Here is a 23,168-nt window from a genome sequence, read left to right as displayed (position 1 = left end):
GATCATGGACCTCTTCAGCTCCCGCTTGGATGAAGACTTCATCCGGATCATGGACATCTTCAGCCCCCTGCTTGGGCTTGGATCAGGACATCGGAGGAGCTCTTCTGGATCGATCGGTGAACCTGGTATGGTGAAGATAAGGTAGGAAGATCTTCAGGGGCTTAGTGTTAGGTTTATTTAAGGGGGGTTTGGGTTAGATTAGGGGTATGTGGGTGGTAGGTTGTAATGTTGGGGGGGGGGTATTGTATGTGTTTTTTTTACAGGCAAAAGAGCTGAATTCTTTGGGGCATGCCCCGCAAAGCGCCCTGTTCAGGGCTGGTAAGGTAAAAGAGCTTTGAACTTTAGTAATTTAGAATAGGGTAGGGCATTTTTTTTATTTTGGGGGTCTTTGTTATTTTATTAGGGGGCTTAGAGTAGGTGTAATTAGTTTAAAATTGTTGTAATATTTTTCTGATGTTTGTAAATATTTTTTTATTTTTTGTAACTTAGTTCTTTTTTATTTTTTGTACTTTAGTTAGTTTATTTAATTGTATTTAATTGTAGATATTGTATTTAATTAATGTATTGATAGTGTAGTGTTGGGTTTAATTGTAGGTAATTGTAGGTATTTTATTTAATTAATTTATTGATAGTGTAGTGTTAGGTTTAATTGTAACTTAGGTTAGGATTTATTTTACAGGTAATTTTGTAATTATTTTAACTATTTTAGCTATTAAATAGTTCTTAACTATTTAATAGCTATTGTACCTGGTTAAAATAAATACAAAGTTACCTGTAAAATAAATATAAATCCTAAAATAGCTATAATATAATTATAATTTATATTGTAGCTATATTAGGGTTTATTTTACAGGTAAGTATTTAGCTTTAAATATGAATAATTTATTTAATAAGAGTTAATTAATTTTATTAGATTTAAATTATATTTAAGTTAGGGGGGTGTTAGTGTTAGGGTTAGACTTAGCTTTAGGGGTTAATACATTTATTAGAATAGCGGTGAGCTCCAGTCGGCAGATTAGGGGTTAATGTTTGAAGTTAGGTGTCGGCGATGTTAGGGAGGGCAGATTAGGGGTTAATACTATTTATTATAAGGTTAGTGAGGCGGATTAGGGGTTAATAACTTTATTATAATAGCGATGCGGTCCGGTCGGCAGATTAGGGGTTAATAAGTGTAGGCAGGTGGAGGCGACGTTGTGGGCGGCAGATTAGGGGTTAATAAATATAATATAGGGGTCGGCGGTGTTAGGGACAGCAGATTAGGGGTACATAGGGATAATGTAAGTAGCGGCGGTTTACGGAGCGGCAGATTAGGGGTTAATAATAATATGCAGGTGTCAGCGATAGCGGGGGCGGCAGAATAGGGGTTAATAAGTGTAAGGTTAGGGGTGTTTAGACTCGGGGTACATGTTAGAGTGTTAGGTGCAGACGTAGGAAGTGTTTTCCCATAGCAAACAATGGGGCTGCGTTAGGAGCTGAACGCGACTTTTTTGCAGTTGTTAGGTTTTTTTTCAGCTCAAACAGCTCCATTGTTTCCTATGGGGGAATCGTGCACGAGCACGTTTTTTAAGCTGGCCGCTTCCGTAAGCAACTCTGGTAGTGAGAGTTGAAGTGGCGTTAAATATGCTATACGCTCCTTTTTTGGAGCCTAACGCAGCCATTCTGTGGACTCTCAATACCAGAGTTATTTTAAAGGTGCGGCCAGAAAAAAGCCAGCGTTAGCTATGCGGGTCGTTACCGACAAAACTCTAAATCTAGCCGTTAGTGAATGTTTTATTTCCTTAAAAGTTTTGGATATCTGAGTCTGGCCTTTTGTCAATCCATAAAACTTCTGATTTCTTTGTGTTAACTTTGTACCCAGAGAAAGATCCAAATATTTCCACAATTTGACAAATTAATTCAAAACTTGTCTTTGATCGTCTGGTGAAGATCAAGAGGTCGTCTGCATATTCTGCCATTTTAATCTCTTTGTCCTGAATTGTTATTCCTGAAATATTTCCTCTAAGAGAGATTAATAATGGTTCTAAAGCCAGATTAAAAATTCAGGGGGAGAGAGGGCATCCTTGTCTCGTCCCCTGTAATAATGGAAAAAAAATTGTTTTCTGTTTATAATTAATGCTGCTTGAGATTCCTTATATAATAATTCAATTATATTGTAGCAATTTCCAGAGAAGCCAAATTTAGTTAAAGCCATAAATATATGATCCCAAACAATTGAATCAAAAGCCTTATGTGCATCTAGTGATATTACCGATGAGTCTTCCTTATTTTCTTATTATATTTCTTGATATACCAGGCATCTGAAATTATTAAGTATAGTTTTCTTAGATTAAGATTAGATGATCGGCCTTTCATAAAGCCCGTCTGGTCCCGATGGATCAATCCCCCCAGAATTAGCTGTAGTCTTTTTGCTATAATGCTTGTAGCTATTTTATAATGATATTGGTCTATATGATTCTAATAATTGTGGGTCCTTCCCTGGTTTTGGATAGATGGTTATTATGGATTCATTAAAATCCTTTGAGGGGGGGCGGAGCCAACAGCCGAGCAGAGCAGACACACTTGGACAGTGCTCTGCAAAGAATATAAAGAAAATATAATTTAAGATATCAGAAATACTGAAATTCAAAGATTAAAAGCTTTGATTTAATAGCAAGCATACAACAAGCAACTACAAAGTGTGTCAGCAATTATCAACGCAGAGGTATCAGGTTGAGCTTGGGAAAGACCGTGGATGCGGCCTGCTATGGAAGATTTGCTGTGACCTCATCGTAACACAGTGCCGCCACAGCATCTGATATCCTAAGCGGTGCTAAATAGAACATAACGCCGGCAAAGGCAGGCAACAGCCAGTTCACATATAATAACAAACAGCAGAGTCAATCCCTGACTTCTAACCTACACGCAGTTTCACTTATAATGGAGGCGCATGGGAGTCTACAAGATCTACTCCAAGACTTAGATCGACGGATGGAAAGCTGCTTCCTGGACCTAATGGACACGGTGGAGGAGGCGTTCAGTAGAGAAGTCGGCAACGAACTAGGGGACCTGGAGACACCCTGGGAGACAGACCGGTTATTACCTAATGGATTCAGCGTTCTTGCAGACAGACCAGCTACGTGGATACCGGAGTCCCGGTTTGGGCTAGCTCCTCTACCACAAGTATATAGCAACATAGGACAGCTACCAGAGACATTTCAAACTATTGTTTCTGCGGGCGGCACGGCTGCTCAGGGCTCTGGAGTTGTGGAAGCCCCACGTGAGTTGGTGATATTTACTGAGTCGGGTGGTCAGGCGGCCTCTATGGTTATGCAGCTTGAAAATAAATTGTCACTTCTATTGACGGTACTCAGCACCTCTTACCCTGCCGTGAGAGGATCAATTATTTTACCGAGAGTCCTGCTGTCCTATACTAGAATGACTGATTCCCTTCACATCGCAAGATTGGCCATGACCCCATCTGCAACTACTACTAGTGCTGATGCTGGCAAGAGCCAGCCACGGTACACAGAGAGAGAGCTCCTCAAGATCTCCTAAAAGACATTTCTTATCTATGTGATGTATTGCCCGTAGGTATAGGCTAAAGAATAGGACTTGATGATACACTCAGAAGGGTTTAGTTATTGCACACACCGCAAGCTCTGAGTGTTCACATCTGATTTTTGTGCGGTTATCCCACCTTAAAATTGGGCTCTAAGCTAAATATGATGTTTGGACTTTAGTTTTGTGGTCACATATCAATGTATACCGCTATATTGTTTCACTGCTCAATTATTATATGTCTGTATGTGTGGGGGTAATTACAAGCCCACTTGTTTGTATGACAATATTTAGCGCTATGTGACCTATATGTATTTGCGACCTCATTTGAGGCTGCGCACATCACCGCACACACTAATACATAGTCTCTTTTTGTAAGGAAGTCTAAATGCGTAATTACATAGATATATGGATATGTGTAAGTAGGTCTGTGGATATGAGCACATGTACCATAGTGATGTTTCATGCCAGCTGCCTTTAACACATCACATTTACGCCCGCTTACCACTCCATGGCCTCATAGCATCATAATTTTGTTAATTACCATATCAGATTGCCGCATATTTTTAATGTTCATGTATAGTGTTACAAAATTAGCACTTAACCCCCTCTTATTGTAAGTCTTCCTAATAACTAGTACTTATGGATTAGAATGTAAATAAGTGTTCTGGGACATTGAGACCTTAATATACTTTATACCTCACAGTATAACATTATGTATTGTTTTACTGCCTCCCACACGCTGTAGCCATCTTAGCAGAGGGATCACTTTCCAAATAGTTCCTATTTCTATACTAACTATAATACTAACCCTAATACTCTTTAAGCTCATTCACCAAGAGATGACCGCATTAACTCTGCAGTACATACACAGAAAATAGGGACCATATATAAAAACTAGGCTAACTGACTCTTTCAATTAGAATTAGTTATTCTTCTTTTTCAAAGTTATGACTGTATAAACTCTGGTAAACTCTTGCTATATAAGGTTTTTGTTCTAAGAATGCTTCATGTCCTGATGTATTTATAATTCCATCTCCAATTGTTCCTCCTGTCTAGAGTTTCATTAACTATAGCACTGTACCACATATCATGCTCTTTTGCCTTTGCGTTGGTAATGTTTATAGACCAGGACATCTATAGTTATGGTTCTTTGCTCATAGGTTTATCTCTACTTGTAATATGGGCATCTCTAATAGTCTTTTATGTATCCTGGCATTACAGGGTCTATGCAAATATGCCCTTCTAGGGGAAAATTTTGGCTTTTACTACCCACATATATATTATGAGATATTTGCAATTCTAATTCATGTACCTCCTTGTTATTAACATGTGTATTCCCTTCAGAGACTATCACCCTTGTCTTATGGTGTATAGGTTAGCTTTATAGTGTGATGTCCCATGCCCATTTTCATGTTATTTCCCAAGTAAGTAAATGTATGGTATGAGAGGATGGTCCAGGATTTCCCCTGCAGTTAGGAGCTCACATACTACAGTAGTTGCGCTTTTTATCTTAAATCTTAGCACGCAATCCTTTCCTTCTCATGATATATATATGTTCACAGACATGATGCAATTTTCTTCCATATGTATGTAACGCACCACATTTACAGGCTGAGGATGACGATATTTTTACAGTCTCTTTGTTCTACAACAAATACAGCAAGTTTTTTTATATACTAGTATGCACATGTTAATAGATTCTTTCTGTACTTGTAACTAGGCATCTGTTGATCCTTTCTGCTGTTATTAACCAATTGCTACCCATACCGGTTAGCATGCTTTAAGTTTTAGGTTATATGTGCTTCCCCCTTAGGCTCATGTATACACTATAATTGGGAAGGTGTTGCTTATAGCCGGAGCAGTGTAATATAGTATTTTAGTAGTAGCCGCTATTTACCAGCAATCATTCATGCTCTGCATACCTAACATAACATATTGCTATTCATAGTTATTAACTCAACAGACCGCTTAGGTAGTGTGTACATTGTACTTATACTTTCATTATTATTTGTTAACTAGCATTGATGTTATACCAGTACAATAGGTTCCATACGTAAGTAATTACTGCTGCTTTGGGTAGAATACTTGGGCATATCCTGCTGGAATTTACCCTTAACCTAATATGTTTTACAACTCTGTGTAAGAACATGTATAGTATTAATGACCTTCTATATTGCTAATTTTGAAACCCCCACCTGGGTATAGTTAAGTTTATTAATTATTACGAAGGTACAGTATTAGAGATATCATTACAGCATATAGCCTACTAGTTATATAGCAAACTCATATGTTCTGAATTCTCCTTAATAATTATTATGCATTTATATCAGCCATTAACCTATGTATTTATTGCTACCCCTTGGTGAGGCATTCCCTTATGGACCCCTAGTCGCATTAAGATGTTCATAGAAGTATGGCCTAAATTGACAGTATCTCATATAACTAATTTTCCGATAACATTTTTTTCAGAGGTCCCACTAAATCATATATCTTTTATGATGTCTGACTGTAGATATATATTTATGTGTTTATTCTTATGGCTCCGCCCTCCAACCCTCCCCTCATATTGATAGCGGTGCTTACCCGCTGATTATCCCCCCCCCCCATAGCATACACTCATTCATTCTCTTTGTGCAGCTCATAAAGAGCTATCTATCTGACCTCCAGTTGTTTACTATATCCACAAGCCGTTAGGCCTAAAACTTAAGATTTCAATAGGTCAGACACTTATACTAACTTATCATAAAATCGAGGTTCCATCTGCCTATCTATTGTGACTAGTACCATCGCTGAAATATGTTGTTCAATTGTATTTGTAGCATTCTTTTGTTCCAAAAGGCGGTTTATGTTTTATGTTCTATGTATATTATACAAAACCTCAATAAAAAATATTATTTAAAAAAAAATCCTTTGAGGGCGTAAGTTGTCCCTGCCAAAATTTATTCAAAAGTAGTGTTAATGTGGGAGATATTTCTTTAATCAAAATTTTGTAAAATTCTGAGGGTAATCCATCGAGGCCAGCTTCCTTATTATTAGACATATTTTTAATTGTTTGTATTATTTCTGTTTCTGATATAGGCTCATTAAGTTTGCTTAGCTGAGACATGTCTTTTTTTGGGACAATCATTTTTTTCCAAAATTGGTCCTTTTTTTCCTCATCTATAGGATACGGTAAATAAAGATCTGCAAAATATTCATAAAATATATTCTGTATATCTGTAAGATTAGTTATCCATGTATCTCTGGTTTTTAATTTAGATATAAGCGTAGTCTTTTTTTTGATTATTAACTAGTTGAGCCGTATACCGCCCAGATTTATTGCCGAATCTAAAAAAGTTTGAACATGCCTTCATATTGTCCCTAATTTCATTTTGTATAAAAAATTATCCCTCGTTTGTTTCGCCAAAGTATATTTATCCCAGTTAAGTTTAGTTCTGCTCTCTAGGAATCTCGTATATTCGTTGATTAATGAATTGGTTACCTGTTTCATTTGATTCTTGTTTTTCCTCATCTTAATTACAAAAGCCGTAATCTCTCCACTGAGTACTGCTTTAGCTGTATCCCAATAAATATTGGTTTCTTTCATGTAATTAGCAAGAGTCCATGAGCTAGTGACGTATGGGATATACATTCCTACCAGGAGGGGCAAAGTTTCCCAAACCTCAAAATGCCTATAAATACACCCCTCACCACACCCACAATTCAGTTTTACAAACTTTGCCTCCGATGGAGGTGGTGAAGTAAGTTTGTGCTAGATTCTACGTTGATATGCGCTCCGCAGCAAGTTGGAGCCCGGTTTTCCTCTCAGCGTGCAGTGAATGTCAGAGGGATGTGAGGAGAGTATTGCCTATTTGAATGCAGTGATCTCCTTCTACGGGGTCTATTTCATAGGTTCTCTGTTATCGGTCGTAGAGATTCATCTCTTACCTCCCTTTTCAGATCGACGATATACTCTTATATATACCATTACCTCTGCTGATTCTCGTTTCAGAACTGGTTTGGCTTTCTACAAACATGTAGATAAGTGTCCTGGGGTAAGTAAATCTTATTTTCTGTGACACTCTAAGCTATGGTTGGGCACTTTGTTTATAAAGTTCTAAATATATGTATTCAAACATTTATTTGCCTTGACTCAGAATGTTCAACTTTCCTTATTTTTCAGACAGTCAGTTTCATATTTGGGATAATGCATTTGATTTAATCATTTTTTCTTACCTTCAAAAAAATTTGACTCTTTTTCCCTGTGGGCTGTTAGGCTCGCGGGGGCTGAAAATGCTTCATTTTATTGCGTCATTCTTGGCGCTGACTTTTTTGGCGCAAAAATGTCGGCGTTCCAGATGTGGCGTCATTTTTGGCACCAAAAGCATTTAGGCGCCAAATAATGTGGGCGTCTTATTTGGTTCTAAAAAATATGGGCGTCGCTTTTGTCTCCACATTATTTAAGTCTCATTTTTCATTGCTTCTGGTTGCTAGAAGCTTGTTCTTTGGCATTTTTTCCCATTCCTGAAACTGTCATTTAAGGAATTTGATCAATTTTGCTTTATATGTTGTTTTTTCTCTTACATATTGCAAGATGTCTCACGTTGCATCTGAGTCAGAAGATACTACAGGAAAATCGCTGTCTAGTGCTGGATCTACCAAAGCTAAGTGTATCTGCTGTAAACTTTTGGTAGCTATTCCTCCAGCTGTTGTTTGTATTGATTGTCATGACAAACTTGTTAATGCAGATAATATTTCCTTTAGTAAAGTACCATTGCCTGTTGCAGTTCCTTCAACATCTAAGGTGCAGAATGTTCCTTATAACATAAGAGATTTTGTTTCTGAATCCATAAAGAAGGCTATGTCTGTTATTTCTCCTTCTAGTAAACGTAAAAAATCTTTTAAAACTTCTCTCCCTACAGATGAATTTTTAAATGAACATCATCATTCTGATTCTGATGACTCTTCTGGTTCAGAGGATTCTGTCTCAGAGGTTGATGCTGATAAATCTTCATATTTATTTAAAATGGAATTTATTCGTTCTTTACTTAAAGAAGTTCTAATTGCTTTAGAAATAGAGGATTCTGGTCCTCTTGATACTAATTCTAAACGTTTGGATAAGGTATTTAAATCTCCTGTGGTTATTCCAGAAGTTTTTCCTGTTCCTAATGCTATTTCTGCAGTAATTTCCAAAGAATGGGATAAATTGGGTAATTCTTTTACTCCTTCTAAACGTTTTAAGCAATTATATCCTGTGCCGTCTGACAGATTAGAATTTTGGGACAAAATCCCTAAAGTTGATGGGGCTATTTCTACCCTTGCTAAACGTACTACTATTCCTACGTCAGATGGTACTTCGTTTAAGGATCCTTTAGATAGGAAAATTGAATCCTTTCTAAGAAAAGCTTATCTGTGTTCAGGTAATCTTCTTAGACCTGCTATATCTTTGGCTGATGTTGCTGCAGCTTCAACTTTTTGGTTGGAAACTTTAGCGCAACAAGTAACACATCATGATTCTCATGATATTATTATTCTTCTTCAGCATGCTAATAATTTTATCTGTGATGCCATCTTTGATATTATCAGAGTTGATGTCAGGTTTATGTCCCTAGCTATTTTAGCTAGAAGAGCTTTATGGCTTAAGACTTGGAATGCTGATATGGCTTCTAAATCAACTCTACTTTCCATTTCTTTCCAGGGTAACAAATTATTTGGTTCTCAGTTGGATTCTATTATTTCAACTGTTACTGGTGGGAAAGGAACTTTTTTACCACAGGATAAAAAATCTAAGGGTAAAAACAGAGCTAATAATCGTTTTCATTCCTTTAGTTTCAACAAAGAACAAAAGTCTGATCCTTCATCCTCAGGAGCAGTTTCAGTTTGGAAACCATCTCCAATCTGGAATAAATCCAAGCCAGCCAGAAAGGCAAAGCCTGCTTCTAAGTCCACATGAAGGTGCGGCCCTCATTCCAGCTCAGCTGGTAGGGGGCAGGTTACGTTTTTTCAAAGAAATTTGGATCAATTCTGTTCACAATCTTTGGATTCAGAACATTGTTTCAGAAGGGTACAGAATTGGTTTCAAGATGAGACCTCCTGCAAAGAGATTTTTTCTTTCCCGTGTCCCAGTAAATCCAGTAAAAGCTCAAGCATTTCTGAATTGTGTTTCAGATCTAGAGTTGACTGGAGTAATTATGCCAGTTCCAGTTCAGGAACAGGGGATGGGGTTTTATTCAAATCTCTTCATTGTACCAAAGAAGGAGAATTCCTTCAGACCAGTTCTGGATCTAAAAATATTGAATCGTTATGTAAGGATACCAACGTTCAAGATGGTAACTGTAAGGACTATCTTGCCTTTTGTTCAGCAAGGGAATTATATGTCAACAATAGATTTACAGGATGCATATCTGCATATTCCGATTCATCCAGATCATTATCGGTTCCTGAGATTCTCTTTTCTGGACAAGCATTACCAGTTTGTGGCTCTGCCGTTTGGCCTAGCTACAGCTCCAAGAATTTTTACAAAGGTTCTCGGTGCCCTTCTGTCTGTAATCAGAGAACAGGGTATTGTGGTATTTCCTTATTTGGACGATATCTTGGTACTTGCTCAGTCTTTACATTTAGCAGAATTTCATACGAATCGACTTGTGTTGTTTCTTCAAGATCATGGTTGGAGGATCAATTTACCAAAAAGTTCATTGATTCCTCAGACAAGGGTAACCTTTCTGGGTTTCCAGATAGATTCAGTGTCCATGACTCTGTCTTTAACAGACAAGAGACGTCTAAAACTGATTGCAGCTTGTCGAAACCTTCAGTCACAATCATTCCCTTCGGTAGCCTTATGCATGGAAATTCTAGGTCTTATGACTGCTGCATCGGACGCGATCCCCTTTGCTCGTTTTCACATGCGACCTCTTCAGCTTTGTATGCTGAATCAATGGTGCAAGGATTACACAAAGATATCTCAATTAATATCTTTAAAACCGATTGTTCGACACTCTCTAACGTGGTGGACAGATCACCATTGTTTAATTCAGGGGGCTTCTTTTGTGCTTCCGACCTGGACTGTAATTTCAACAGATGCAAGTCTCACAGGTTGGGGAGCTGTGTGGGGATCTCTGACGGCACAAGGAGTTTGGGAATCTCAGGAGGTGAGATTACCGATCAATATTTTGGAACTCCGTGCAATTTTCAGAGCTCTTCAGTTTTGGCCTCTTCTGAAGAGAGAATCGTTCATTTGTTTTCAGACAGACAATGTCACAACTGTGGCATACATCAATCATCAAGGAGGAACTCACAGTCCTCTGGCTATGAAAGAAGTATCTCGAATCTCTGCGGTTCATATCCCAGGTGTAGACAATTGGGAAGCGGATTATCTCAGTCGCCAAATGTTGCATCCGGGCGAATGGTCTCTTCACCCAGAGGTATTTCTTCAGATCGTTCAAATGTGGGAACTTCCAGAAATAGATTTGATGGCGTCCCATCTAAACAAGAAACTTCCCAGGTATCTGTCCAGATCCCGGGATCCTCAGGCGGAGGCAGTGGATGCATTATCACTTCCTTGGAAGTATCATCCTGCCTATATCTTTCCGCCTCTAGTTCTTCTTCCAAGAGTAATCTCCAAGATTCTGAAGGAATGCTCGTTTGTTCTGCTGGTAGCTCCGGCATGGCCTCACAGGTTTTGGTATGCGGATCTTGTCCGGATGGCCTCTTGCCAACCGTGGATTCTTCCGTTAAGACCAGACCTTCTGTCACAAGGTCCTTTTTTTCCATCAGGATCTGAAATCCTTAAATTTAAAGGTATGGAGATTGAACGCTTGATTCTTCGTCAAAGAGGTTTCTCTGACTCTGTGATTAATACTATGTTACAGGCTCGTAAATCTGTATCTAGAGAGATATATTATAGAGTCTGGAAGACTTATATTTCTTGGTGTATTTCTCATCATTTTTCTTGGCATTCTTTTAGAATTCCGAGAATTTTACAGTTTCTTCAGGATGGTTTAGATAAAGGTTTGTCCGCAAGTTCCTTGAAAGGACAAATCTCTGCTCTTTCTGTTCTTTTTCACAGAAAGATTGCTATTCTTCCTGATATTCATTGTTTTGTACAAGCTTTGGTTCGTATAAAACCTGTCATTAAGTCAATTTCTCCTCCTTGGAGTTTGAATTTGGTTCTGGGGGCTCTTCAAGCTCCTCCGTTTGAACCTATGCATTCATTGGACATTAAATTACTTTCTTGGAAAGTTTTGTTCCTTTTGGCCATCTCTTCTGCCAGAAGAGTTTCTGAACTATCTGCTCTTTCTTGTGAGTCTCCTTTTCTGATTTTTCATCAGGATAAGGCGGTGTTGCGAACTTCTTTTGAATTTTTACCTAAAGTTGTGAATTCCAACAACATTAGTAGAGAAATTGTGGTTCCTTCATTATGTCCTAATCCTAAGAATTCTAAGGAGAAATCGTTGCATTCTTTGGATGTTGTTAGAGCTTTGAAATATTATGTTGAAGCTACTAAATCTTTCCGAAAGACTTCTAGTCTATTTGTTATCTTTTCCGGTTCTAGAAAAGGCCAGAAAGCTTCTGCCATTTCTTTGGCATCTTGGTTGAAATCTTTAATTCATCTTGCCTATGTTGAGTCGGGTAAAACTCCGCCTCAGAGAATTACAGCTCATTCTACTAGGTCAGTTTCTACTTCCTGGGCGTTTAGGAATGAAGCTTCGGTTGATCAGATTTGCAAAGCAGCAACTTGGTCTTCTTTGCATACTTTTACTAAATTCTACCATTTTGATGTATTTTCTTCTTCTGAAGCAGTTTTTGGTAGAAAAGTACTTCAGGCAGCGGTTTCAGTTTGAATCTTCTGCTTATGTTTTTCGTTAAACTTTATTTTGGGTGTGGATTATTTTCAGCAGGAATTGGCTGTCTTTATTTTATCCCTCCTTCTCTAGTGACTCTTGTGTGGAAAGATCCACATCTTGGGTAATCATTATCCCATACGTCACTAGCTCATGGACTCTTGCTAATTACATGAAAGAAAACATAATTTATGTAAGAACTTACCTGATAAATTCATTTCTTGCATATTAGCAAGAGTCCATGAGGCCCGCCCTTTTTTTGTGGTGGTTATGATTTTGTATAAAGCACAATTATTCCAATTCCTTATTTTATATGCTTTCGCACTTTTTTTATCACCCCACTTCTTGGCTATTCGTTAAACTGAATTGTGGGTGTGGTGAGGGGTGTATTTATAGGTATTTTGAGGTTTGGGAAACTTTGCCCCTCCTGGTAGGAATGTATATCCCATACGTCACTAGCTCATGGACTCTTGCTAATATGAAAGAAATGAATTTATCAGGTAAGTTCTTACATAAATTAAATTATGTTTTTATGCAAATAATTGTTAAAATTATCATATTCTATCCATTTGTTTCTCAGAAATGTTACAAATTTGGGATTATTTAAAAGATATTTGGGGAAAAATAAAGAGCCCGGCTGCTTAAGGGAAGGTGCATTTAATACAATAATAATAGGGGCATGATCTGATATTGTGACTTGATCGATTTTGGCTTCCTGAATTTGGTTAATCATATATTCTGAGACCAACAAAAAGTCGATTCTGGAAAAGGAGTACTTAGATTTCGATAAACATGAAAATTCTCTGGCATCCGGGTTCATAATTCTCCATATATCTTGTAATCTTAGGTCTTTTTTCAAAGTTTTAAGTATTGTGCTTACTCTTTTTATTTTTAACTCATTTTTTTCTATTTGTTGAGACCTGTTTCCCCATTCCTTTTTTTCTGTCTAAAGTTAAATTTGGGGTTAAATTAAAATCCCCGCCAAATATTAAATATTTATCTGTATGTATCAATAAATGATCTCTAAGTTTTTTCCAGAAACCCGGATCTTCTTTGTTAGGGCCATATACATTACACAGTATATACTCTTTATCTTCAATCGTTATTGATAGAATAATAAATCTCTCTGTTGACAATGGTCAATCTATGCCAGAAATCTCTCCTATAGTGTCCCACTAAACTTTATGGCCCACATGCAGTGCCCTGCGCTTCCTTTTCAACTCCATCCAGAGTTGCTCTGAATTTCATTCATTATATGTTCTTCCCACAAGGTAGAAAGCATTACTAGAGGGATTATTCTCAATCATTTAGAAAATTGATTGATTCAGTAGTTACTATTTTGCATGGTTCTTCCCTGTTACCCGAAAGAGGAAGATACTTCGGGATTACCTGAGAGAGGATTCGCAAACTCAGATGGAACATTATTTTATTTGATCCTGAGGTTGTTTTTTCTTTCAGTTTTTAGCTTGAACACCTCCATTGGATCCTTTAGGAGGTTTTAGCTACCCTGGGCGACTCCGACATTACCGGTGTAAGCGATCCTTGTGCGTCCAGCAAGTTATAAAGAATGGAATCAGCCAGCTGTAGTAGCCTGATGCTTAGCTGTCTAGCTGGTGGAAGGTTTGAAACCAGCTGCAGCTATTAACCGCATTTCCTATATTTAAAGAGTTGTTTCCCATAGCCGACTCGGCTATGGAGGCTGGGTAATCATTCCCTAGGGTGGAAGGAGTAGTCTCCTGCTTAGATAAGAGAACTGCTATACCCTTAGAGGATAGTTCGGTTTTTTCAAAGGTCCTATGGACAAAAATTAGAGAGAGGATGTACACTAGGGCTTACAAAGGTAACCAGCTGTGTACTTTGCTAACATCACTAGTGCGACGGCATATTGGTTTGATGCGTTGTCTGATACTTTTATGTCAAACTCCCCTGGATAAAATCCAGGATAAGGATACAAGTTTTCAAATTGGCTAAATCCTTTATTTCAAATTCTTCCCTTCAAGTGATCAAGATGGGAGCATAGGTTTCAGGTTTCTCTGTTCCAGCTCACAGAGCCTTATGGTTAGAGCCTTGTTCTACGGATGTATGCTCTAAGTCTAAGCTTTTAACGATTCTTTACAAGGGGAATATCTTGTTGGAACCTGGCTTGAAAGAGGGCAGACTTTCAGTCTTCGCACAGGCTTGGATTCGAGATGTTCAGAATCCCTGGGCAATAGAAAATGGTGTCCCAGGGATTCAAATTGGAGTTTAAGAGTTTTCTTCCCAGAGGCGGTTGTCTGCTTTCAAGATTATCTGCAGAACAGACGACAGGAGAGGCGTTCTTACACTGTGTAAGTGACATCTCAGACCTGGGAATGATTAATCCAGTTCCAATACAGGTACTGGGTCTGTTTTTTTTTTATACCAATTGGTTTGTGGTTCCCAAAAAAGAGGGAACCTTCAGACCACGTTCTTTCATGTAATTGGCAAGAGTCCATGAGCTAGTGACGTATGGGATATACAATCCTACCAGTTTCCCAAACCTCAAAATGTCTATAAATACACCCCTCACCACACCCACAATTCAGTTTTACAAACTTTGCCTCCTTTGGAGGTGGTGAAGTAAGTTTGTGCTAAGATTTCTATGTTGATATGCGCTTCTCAGCATTTTGAAGCCCGGTTCCTCTCAGAGTACAGTGAATGTCAGCGGGATGTGAAGGGAGTATCACCTATTGAATGCAATGGTTTTCCTCACGGGAGATCTATTTAATAGGTTCTCTGTTATCGGTCATAGAGATTCATCTCCTACCTCCCTTTTCAGATTGACGATATACTCTCATATACCATTACCTCTACTGATAACCGTTTCAGTACTGGTTTGGCTATCTGCTATATGTGGATGGGTGTCTTTCGGTAAGTATGTTTTTATGACTTAAGACACCCTCAGCTATGGTTTGGCACTGTATGCATTAATAGAAAAATCTTAATATATGTATTGTACTTATATTTGCCATGAGTCAGGTTTATGCATTTCCTTTTGCAGACTGTCAGTTTCATATTTGGGGAAATAAATATTTAGGAAATATTTTTCTTACCTGGGGTTTAGTATTTTTTTCAAATTGACTGCTTTTCTCTTTCAAAATTTGTGGGCAAAATTAGGCCTGCGAGTGTGCAAAATGCCAAACTTTATTGCGTCATTTTTGGCGCGGGAATTTTTTTTGTCGCGAAGGTACGTCCGATGACGCAAATTCGTCATTTACGGCGTCTTATTTGACGCTGAGTTCCTTGCACAAGGTTGCGTCGTTAGTGACGCGAGTTTGTCATTTCCGGATGTTAGCGCCAAAAAATTTTCAGTTACGTTGTGCGTCATACTTGCCGCCAAATTTCATTATTTAAAACCCCATTCTTATATGCCTCTTGCCTTTTTCTATGTCAGAGGGCTATGCTGTTTGCATTTTTTACCCATTCCTGAAACTGCCATATAAGGAAATTGATAATTTTGCTTTATATGTTGTTTTTTATTACATTTTGCAAGATGTCTAAATCTGATCCTGTCTCAGAAGTATCTGTTGGATTCCTGCTGCCTGATAACAGTTCTACTAAAGCTAAGTGCATTTGTTGTAAACTTGTGGAGATACTGGGGGGTAGTTATCAACGTGTCAACTTTCCTGCCTTCGCCGGCCCAATACGCCCGCCTAAGTTCGCCTACCATCGCCGCCGCGGACCTGAAAAATTTCGCCTAAGTTATCAAATAAATCTGTCAAAAAGCCGCGCACCAAGTACGGGGCGATGAGCAGCGGACTGTGAGAGTTATCACTCATCCGATCTCGCTGCTCTTTGGCTTTTTCCCAGCTTTATTGCTAGCCTGTCACTAAGCACTCACACTAAACTGCACTGTTCTACCCCTATACCGGCGCCCCCGGAGCCCCCCGCAACGAAATAAAGTTACTAACCCCTAAACCGCTGCTCCTAGACCCTGCCGCAACTCTGATAAATGTATTAACCCCTAAACCGCCGCTCCTAGACCCTGCCGCAACTCTGATAAATGTATTAACCCCTAAACCGCCGCTCCCGGACACCGCTGCCACCTACATTATACCTAGTAACCCCTATCCTGCCCCCCCTATACCGTCGCCCTCTATAATAAAGTTATTAACCCCTATCCTGCTGTTCCCGCACCTCGCCGCAACTAAATAGTTTAACCCCTAAACCGCCGCTCCCTGACCCTCCGCAACCTATATTAAATTTATTAACCCCTATCCTGCCCCCCCTACACTGTCGCCACCTATAATAAATTTATTAACCCCTATCCTGCCCCCCACTACACCGCCGCCACTGTAATAAAATTATTAACCCCTAAACCTATGTCTAACACTAACCCTAACACCCCCCCTAACTTAAATATTAATTAAATAAATCTAAATAATATTTCTATTATGAACTAAATTAATCCTATTTAAAGCTAAATACTACATTTAAAATAAACCCTATTATAGCTACAATATAAATAATAATTATATTGTAGCTATCTTAGGATTTATTTTTATTTTACAGGTAACTTTCAATTTATTTTAACTAGGTACAATAGCTATTAAATAGTTATTAACTATTTAATAGCTTACCTAGCTAAAATAAAGAGAAATTTACCTGTAAAATAAAAACTAACCTAAGTTACAATTACACCTAACACTACACTATACTTTAATAAATTATTCCTATTTAAAACTAAATACTTACCTGTAAAATAAACCATACGATTAATAATTACATTGTAGCTATCTTAGGATTTATATTTATTTTACAGGTAACTTTGTATTTATTTTAACTAGTTAGAATAGTTATTAAATAGTTATTAACTATTTAATAACTACCTAGCTAAAAGAAATACAAAATTACCTGTAAAATAAATCCTAAACTAAGTTACAATTAAACCTAACACTACACTATCTTTAAATGAATTAAATAAATTAAATACAAATAACTACAATTAAATACAATTACATAAATTAACTAAAGTACAAAAAAATAAATAAGTTACAAACATTTTAAAAATATTACAACAATTTTAAGCTACTTACACCTAATCTAAGCCCCCTAATAAAATAACAAAGCCCCCCAAAATAAAAAAATGCCCTATCCTATTCTAAATTAAAAAAGTTCAAAGCTCTTTTACCTTACCAGCCCTTAAAAGGGCCTTTTGTGGGGGCATGCCCCAAAGAATTCAGCTCTTTTGCCTGTAAAAGAAAAATACAACCCCCCCAACATTAAAACCCACCACCCACATACCCCTAATCTAACCCAAACCCCCCTTAAAATAACCTAACACTAATCCCCTGAAGATCATCCTACCTTTAGTCGTCTTCACTCAGCCGAGCAGGGATGGAACCGAAGAGGAGACCCGGAGCGGCAGAAGTGATCCTCCAAGCGGCGCTGAAGAAATCTTCCATCCGATGAAGTGATCCTCCAAGCGGCGCTGAAGAACTCTTCCATCCGGGCGATGTCATCTTCCAAGAGGCGCTGAAGAAGTCTTCTATCCGGGCAATGTCATCTTCCAAGCCGGGTCTTCAATCTTCATCCTGCCGACGCGGAACATCCTTCTTTACCGACGGACTACCGACGAATGAAGGCTCCTTTAAGGGACGTCATCCAAGATGGCGTCCCTTCAATTCCGATTGGCTGATAGGATTCTATCAGCCAATCGGAATTAAGGTAGGAAAAATCTGATTGGCTGATTGAATCAGCCAATCAGATTCAAGTTCAATCCGATTGGCTGATCCAATCAGCCAATCAGATTGAGCTCGCATTCTATTGGCTGATCGGAACAGCCAATAGAATCAAGCTCAATCTGATTGGCTGATTGGATCAGCCAATCGGATTGAACTTGAATCTGATTGGCTGATTCAATCAGCCAATCAGATTTTTCCTACCTTAATTCCGATTGGCTGATAGAATCCAATCAGCCAATCGGAATTGAAGGGACGCCATCTTGGATGACGTCCCTTAAAGGAGCCTTCATTCGTCGGTAGTCCGTCGGTAAAGAAGGATGTTCCGCATCGGCGGGATGAAGATTGAAGACCCGGCTTGGAAGATGACATCGCCCGGATAGAAGACTTCTTCAGCGCCTCTTGGAAGATGACATCACCCGGATGGAAGAGTTCTACAGCGCCGCTTGGAGGATCACTTCATCGGATGGAAGATTTCTTCAGCGCCGCTTGGAGGATAACTTCTGCCGCTCCGGGTCTCCTCTTCGGTTCCATCGCTGCTCGGCTGAGTGAAGATGACTAAAGGTAGGATGATCTTCAGGGGATTAGTGTTAGGTTATTTTAAGGGGGGTTTGGGTTAGATTAGGGGTATGTGGGTGGTGGGTTTTAATGTTGGGGGGGTTGTATTTTTCTTTTACAGGCAAAAGAGCTGAATAATTTGGGGCATGCCCCCACAAAAGGCCCTTTTAAGGGCTGGTAAGGTAAAAGAGCTTTGAACTTTTTTAATTTAGAATAGGGTAGGGCATTTTTTTATTTTGGGGGGCTTTGTTATTTTATTAGGGGGCTTAGATTAGGTATAAGTAGCTTAAAATTGTTGTAATATTTGTAAAATGTTTGTAACTTATTTTTTTTATTTTTTTGTAACTTAGCTTTTTTTTTTTGTACTTTAGTTAGTTTATGTAATTGTATTTAATTGTAGTTATTTGCATTTAATTTATTTAATTCATTTAAAGATAGTGTAGTGTTAGGTTTAATTGTAACTTAGGTTAGGATTTATTTTACAGGTAATTTTGTATTTCTTTTAGCTAGGTAGTTATTAAATAGTTAATAACTATTTAATAACTATTCTAACTAGCTAAAATAAATACAAAGTTACCTGTAAAATAAATATAAATCCTAAGATAGCTACAATGTAATTATTAATTACATTGTAGCTATCTAAGGCCTAGATTTGGAGTTCGGCGGTAGCCATCAAAACCAGCGTTAGAGGCTCCTAACGCTGGTTTTGGCCGCCCGCTGGTATTTGGAGTCAGTGATTAAAGGGTCTAACGCTCACTTTTCAGCCGCGACTTTTCCATACCGCAGATCCCCCTACGCCATTTGCGTAGCCTATCTTTTCAATGGGATCTTTCTAACGCCGGTATTTAGAGTCATTTCCGAAGTGAGCGTTAGAGCTCTAACGACAAGATTCCAGCCGCCTGAAAATAGCAGGAGTTAAGAGCTTTCTGGCTAACGCCGGTTCATAAAGCTCTTAACTACTGTACCCTAAAGTACACTAACACCCATAAACTACCTATGTACCCCTAAACCGAGGTCCCCCCACACCGCCGCCACTCGATTAAAATTTTTAACCCCTAATCTGCCGACCGCCACCTACGTTATATTTATGTACCCCTAATCTGCTGCCCCTAACCCCGCCGACCCCTGTATTACATTTATTAACCCCTAACTTGCCCCCCACAACGTCGCCGCCAGCTACTTAAAATAATTAACCCCTAATCTTCCGACCGCAAATCGCCGCCACCTACGTTATCCCTATGTACCCCTAATCTGCTGCCCCTAACATCGCCGACCCCTATATTATATTTATTAACCCCTAATCTGCCCCCCCTCAACGTCGCCGACACCTGCCTACACTTATTAACCCCTAATCTGCCGAGCGGACCTGAGCGCTACTATAATAAAGTTATTAACCCCTAATCCGCCTCACTAACCCTATCATAAATAGTATTAACCCCTAATCTGCCCTCCCTAACATCGCCGACACCTAACTTCAATTATTAACCCCTAATCTGCCGACCGGAGCTCACCGCTATTCTAATAAATGTATTAACCCCTAAAGCTAAGTCTAACCCTAACACTAACACCCCCCTAAGTTAAATATAATTTAAATCTAACGAAATAAATTAACTCTTATTAAATAAATTATTCCTATTTAAAGCTAAATACTTACCTGTAAAATAAATCCTAATATAGCTACAATATAAATTATAATTATATTATAGCTATTTTAGGATTAATATTTATTTTACAGGCAACTTTGTAATTATTTTAACCAGGTACAATAGCTATTAAATAGTTAAGAACTATTTAATAGTTACCTAGTTAAAATAATAACAAATTTACCTGTAAAATAAATCCTAACCTAAGTTATAATTAAACCTAACACTACCCTATCAATAAAATAATTAAATAAACTACCTACAATTACCTACAATTAACCTAACACTACACTATCAATAAATTAATTAAACACAATTCCTACAAATAAATACAATTAAATAAACTAGCTAAAGTACAAAAAATAAAAAAGAACTAAGTTACAGAAAATAAAAAAATATTTACAAACATAAGAAAAATATTACAACAATTTTAAACTAATTACACCTACTCTAAGCCCCCTAATAAAATAACAAAGCCCCCCAAAATAAAAAATTCCCTACCCTATTCTAAATTAAAAAAGTTACAAGCTCTTTTACCTTACCAGCCCTGAACAGGGCCCTTTGCGGGGCATGCCCCAAGAATTTCAGCTCTTTTGCCTGTAAAAAAAAACATACCATACCCCCCCCCCAACATTACAACCCACCACCCACATACCCCTAATCGAACCCAAACCCCCTTAAAGAAACCTAACACTAAGCCCCTGAAGATCTTCCTACCTTGTCTTCACCATACCAGGTTCACCGATCCGTCCTGGCTCCAACATCTTCATCCAACCCAAGCGGGGGTTGGCGATCCATAATCCGGTCCAGAAGAGGCTCCAAAGTCTTCCTCCTATCCGGCAAGAAGAGGACATCCGGACCGGCAAACATCTTCTCCAAGCGGCATCTTCGATCTTCTTCCATCCGGAGCGAAGCGGCAGGATCCTGAAGACATCCAGCGCGGAACATCCATCCGGACCGACGACTGAACGACGAATGACTGTTCCTTTAAGGGACGTCATCCAAGATGGCGTCCCTCGAATTCCGATTGGCTGATAGGATTCTATCAGCCAATCGGAATTAAGGTAGGAATTTTCTGATTGGCTGATGGAATCAGCCAATCAGAATCAAGTTCAATCCGATTGGCTGATCCAATCAGCCAATCAGATTGAGCTCGCATTCTATTGGCTGTTCCGATCAGCCAATAGAATGCGAGCTCAATCTGATTGGCTGATTGGATCAGCCAATCGGATTGAACTTGAATCTGATTGGCTGATTCAATCAGCCAATCAGATTTTTTTAACTTAATTCCGATTGGCTGATAGAATCCTATCAGCCAATCGGAATTCGGCGGACGCCATCTTGGATGACGTCATTTAAAGGTACCTCATTCCATGTTTAGCGATCGGCCGGGATGGATGCTCCGCGGCGGCGGAGCGAAGAAAGAAGATTGAAGATGCCGCCGGAAGACTGAAGACTTTGCTGCCGCTTGGAGGAAGACGTCGCCGGAGGAAGAATTCTTCTTTGCCGCTTGGAGGATGACATCGCCGGAGGAAGATTTCTTCTTTGCCGCTTGGAGGACGACATCGCCCGGATCGGATCAGGAGTTCGGCCCGGTGTGGTGAAGACAAGGTAGGGAGATCTTCAGGGGGGTAGTGTTAGGATTTATTAAGGGGGGTTTGGGTGGGTTTAGAATAGGGGTATGTGGGTGGTGGGTTGTAATGGGGGGGGATTGTATTTATTGATTGCAAAAGAGCTGAATTCTTTGGGGCATGCCCCACAAAAGGCCCTTTTAAGGGCTGGTAAGGTAAAGAGCTATGAACTTATTTTAATTTAGAATAGGGCAGGGAATTTTTTTTATTTTGGGGGTTTATTATTTTATTAGGGGGCTTAGAATAGGTGTAATTAGCTTAAAAATCTTGTAATCTTTTTTTTATTTTTTGTAATTTAGTGTTTGTTTTTTTTTGTAATTTAGTTTAGTTAATTTAATTGTATTTTTAGATAGATGTTTGTAGTTTATTTAATTTATTGATAGTGTAGGTGTATTTGTAACTTAGGTTAGGATTTATTTTACAGGTAATTGGGTAATTATTTTAACTAGGTAGATATTAAATAGTTAATAACTATTTAATATCTATTATACCTAGTTAAAATAATTAACTATTTACCTGTAAAATAAATATTAACCCTAACATAGCTACAATGTAATTATTAATTATATTGTAGCTATCTTAGGGTTTATTTTATAGGTAAGTATTTAGATTTAAATAGGAATATTTTAGTTTATAAATTAATTAGATTAATTTAATATAAATTTAGTTAGGGGTGTTAGGGTTAGATAGAGTTAATATAGTTAATATAAATACTATAGTAACTATATTAACTATATTAACCCTAATATAATTAGGGTTAATATAGTTAATATATATAATGTAATAACTATATTAACTATAATATACTTAGGGTTAATATAGATAATATAGCTGGCGGCGGGGTAGGTAGATTAAATTAGGGGTTAATAATTTTTATATAGGTGGCGGCGGTGTAAGGGGTCAGATTACGGGATAGATAAGGTAGATGGCGGCGGTTTTAGGGGCTCACAGTAGGGGGTTAGTTTATGTAGATGGCGGCGGGGTCGGGGAGCGGCGTTTTAGGGGGTAATAACTTTATTAGGGATTTCGGGGGGGGGGGGGGATCGCGGTTGACAGGGAGATAGACATTGCGCATGCGTTAGGTGTTAGGTTTATTTTAGAAGATCGCGGTTGACAGGGAGATAGACATTGCGCATGCGTTAGGTGTTAGGTTTATTTTAGAAGATCGCGGTTGACAGGGAGATAGACATTGCGCATGCGTTAGGTGTTAGGTTTATTTTAGCAGCTAGTTTAGGGAGTTACGGGGCTCCAATAGTCAGCGTAAGGCTTCTTACGGCT

This window comes from Bombina bombina, chromosome 2, assembly GCF_027579735.1.
Source record: "Bombina bombina isolate aBomBom1 chromosome 2, aBomBom1.pri, whole genome shotgun sequence".
NCBI lineage: Eukaryota > Metazoa > Chordata > Amphibia > Anura > Bombinatoridae > Bombina > Bombina bombina.
This window is presented reverse-complemented; position numbering follows the sequence as displayed.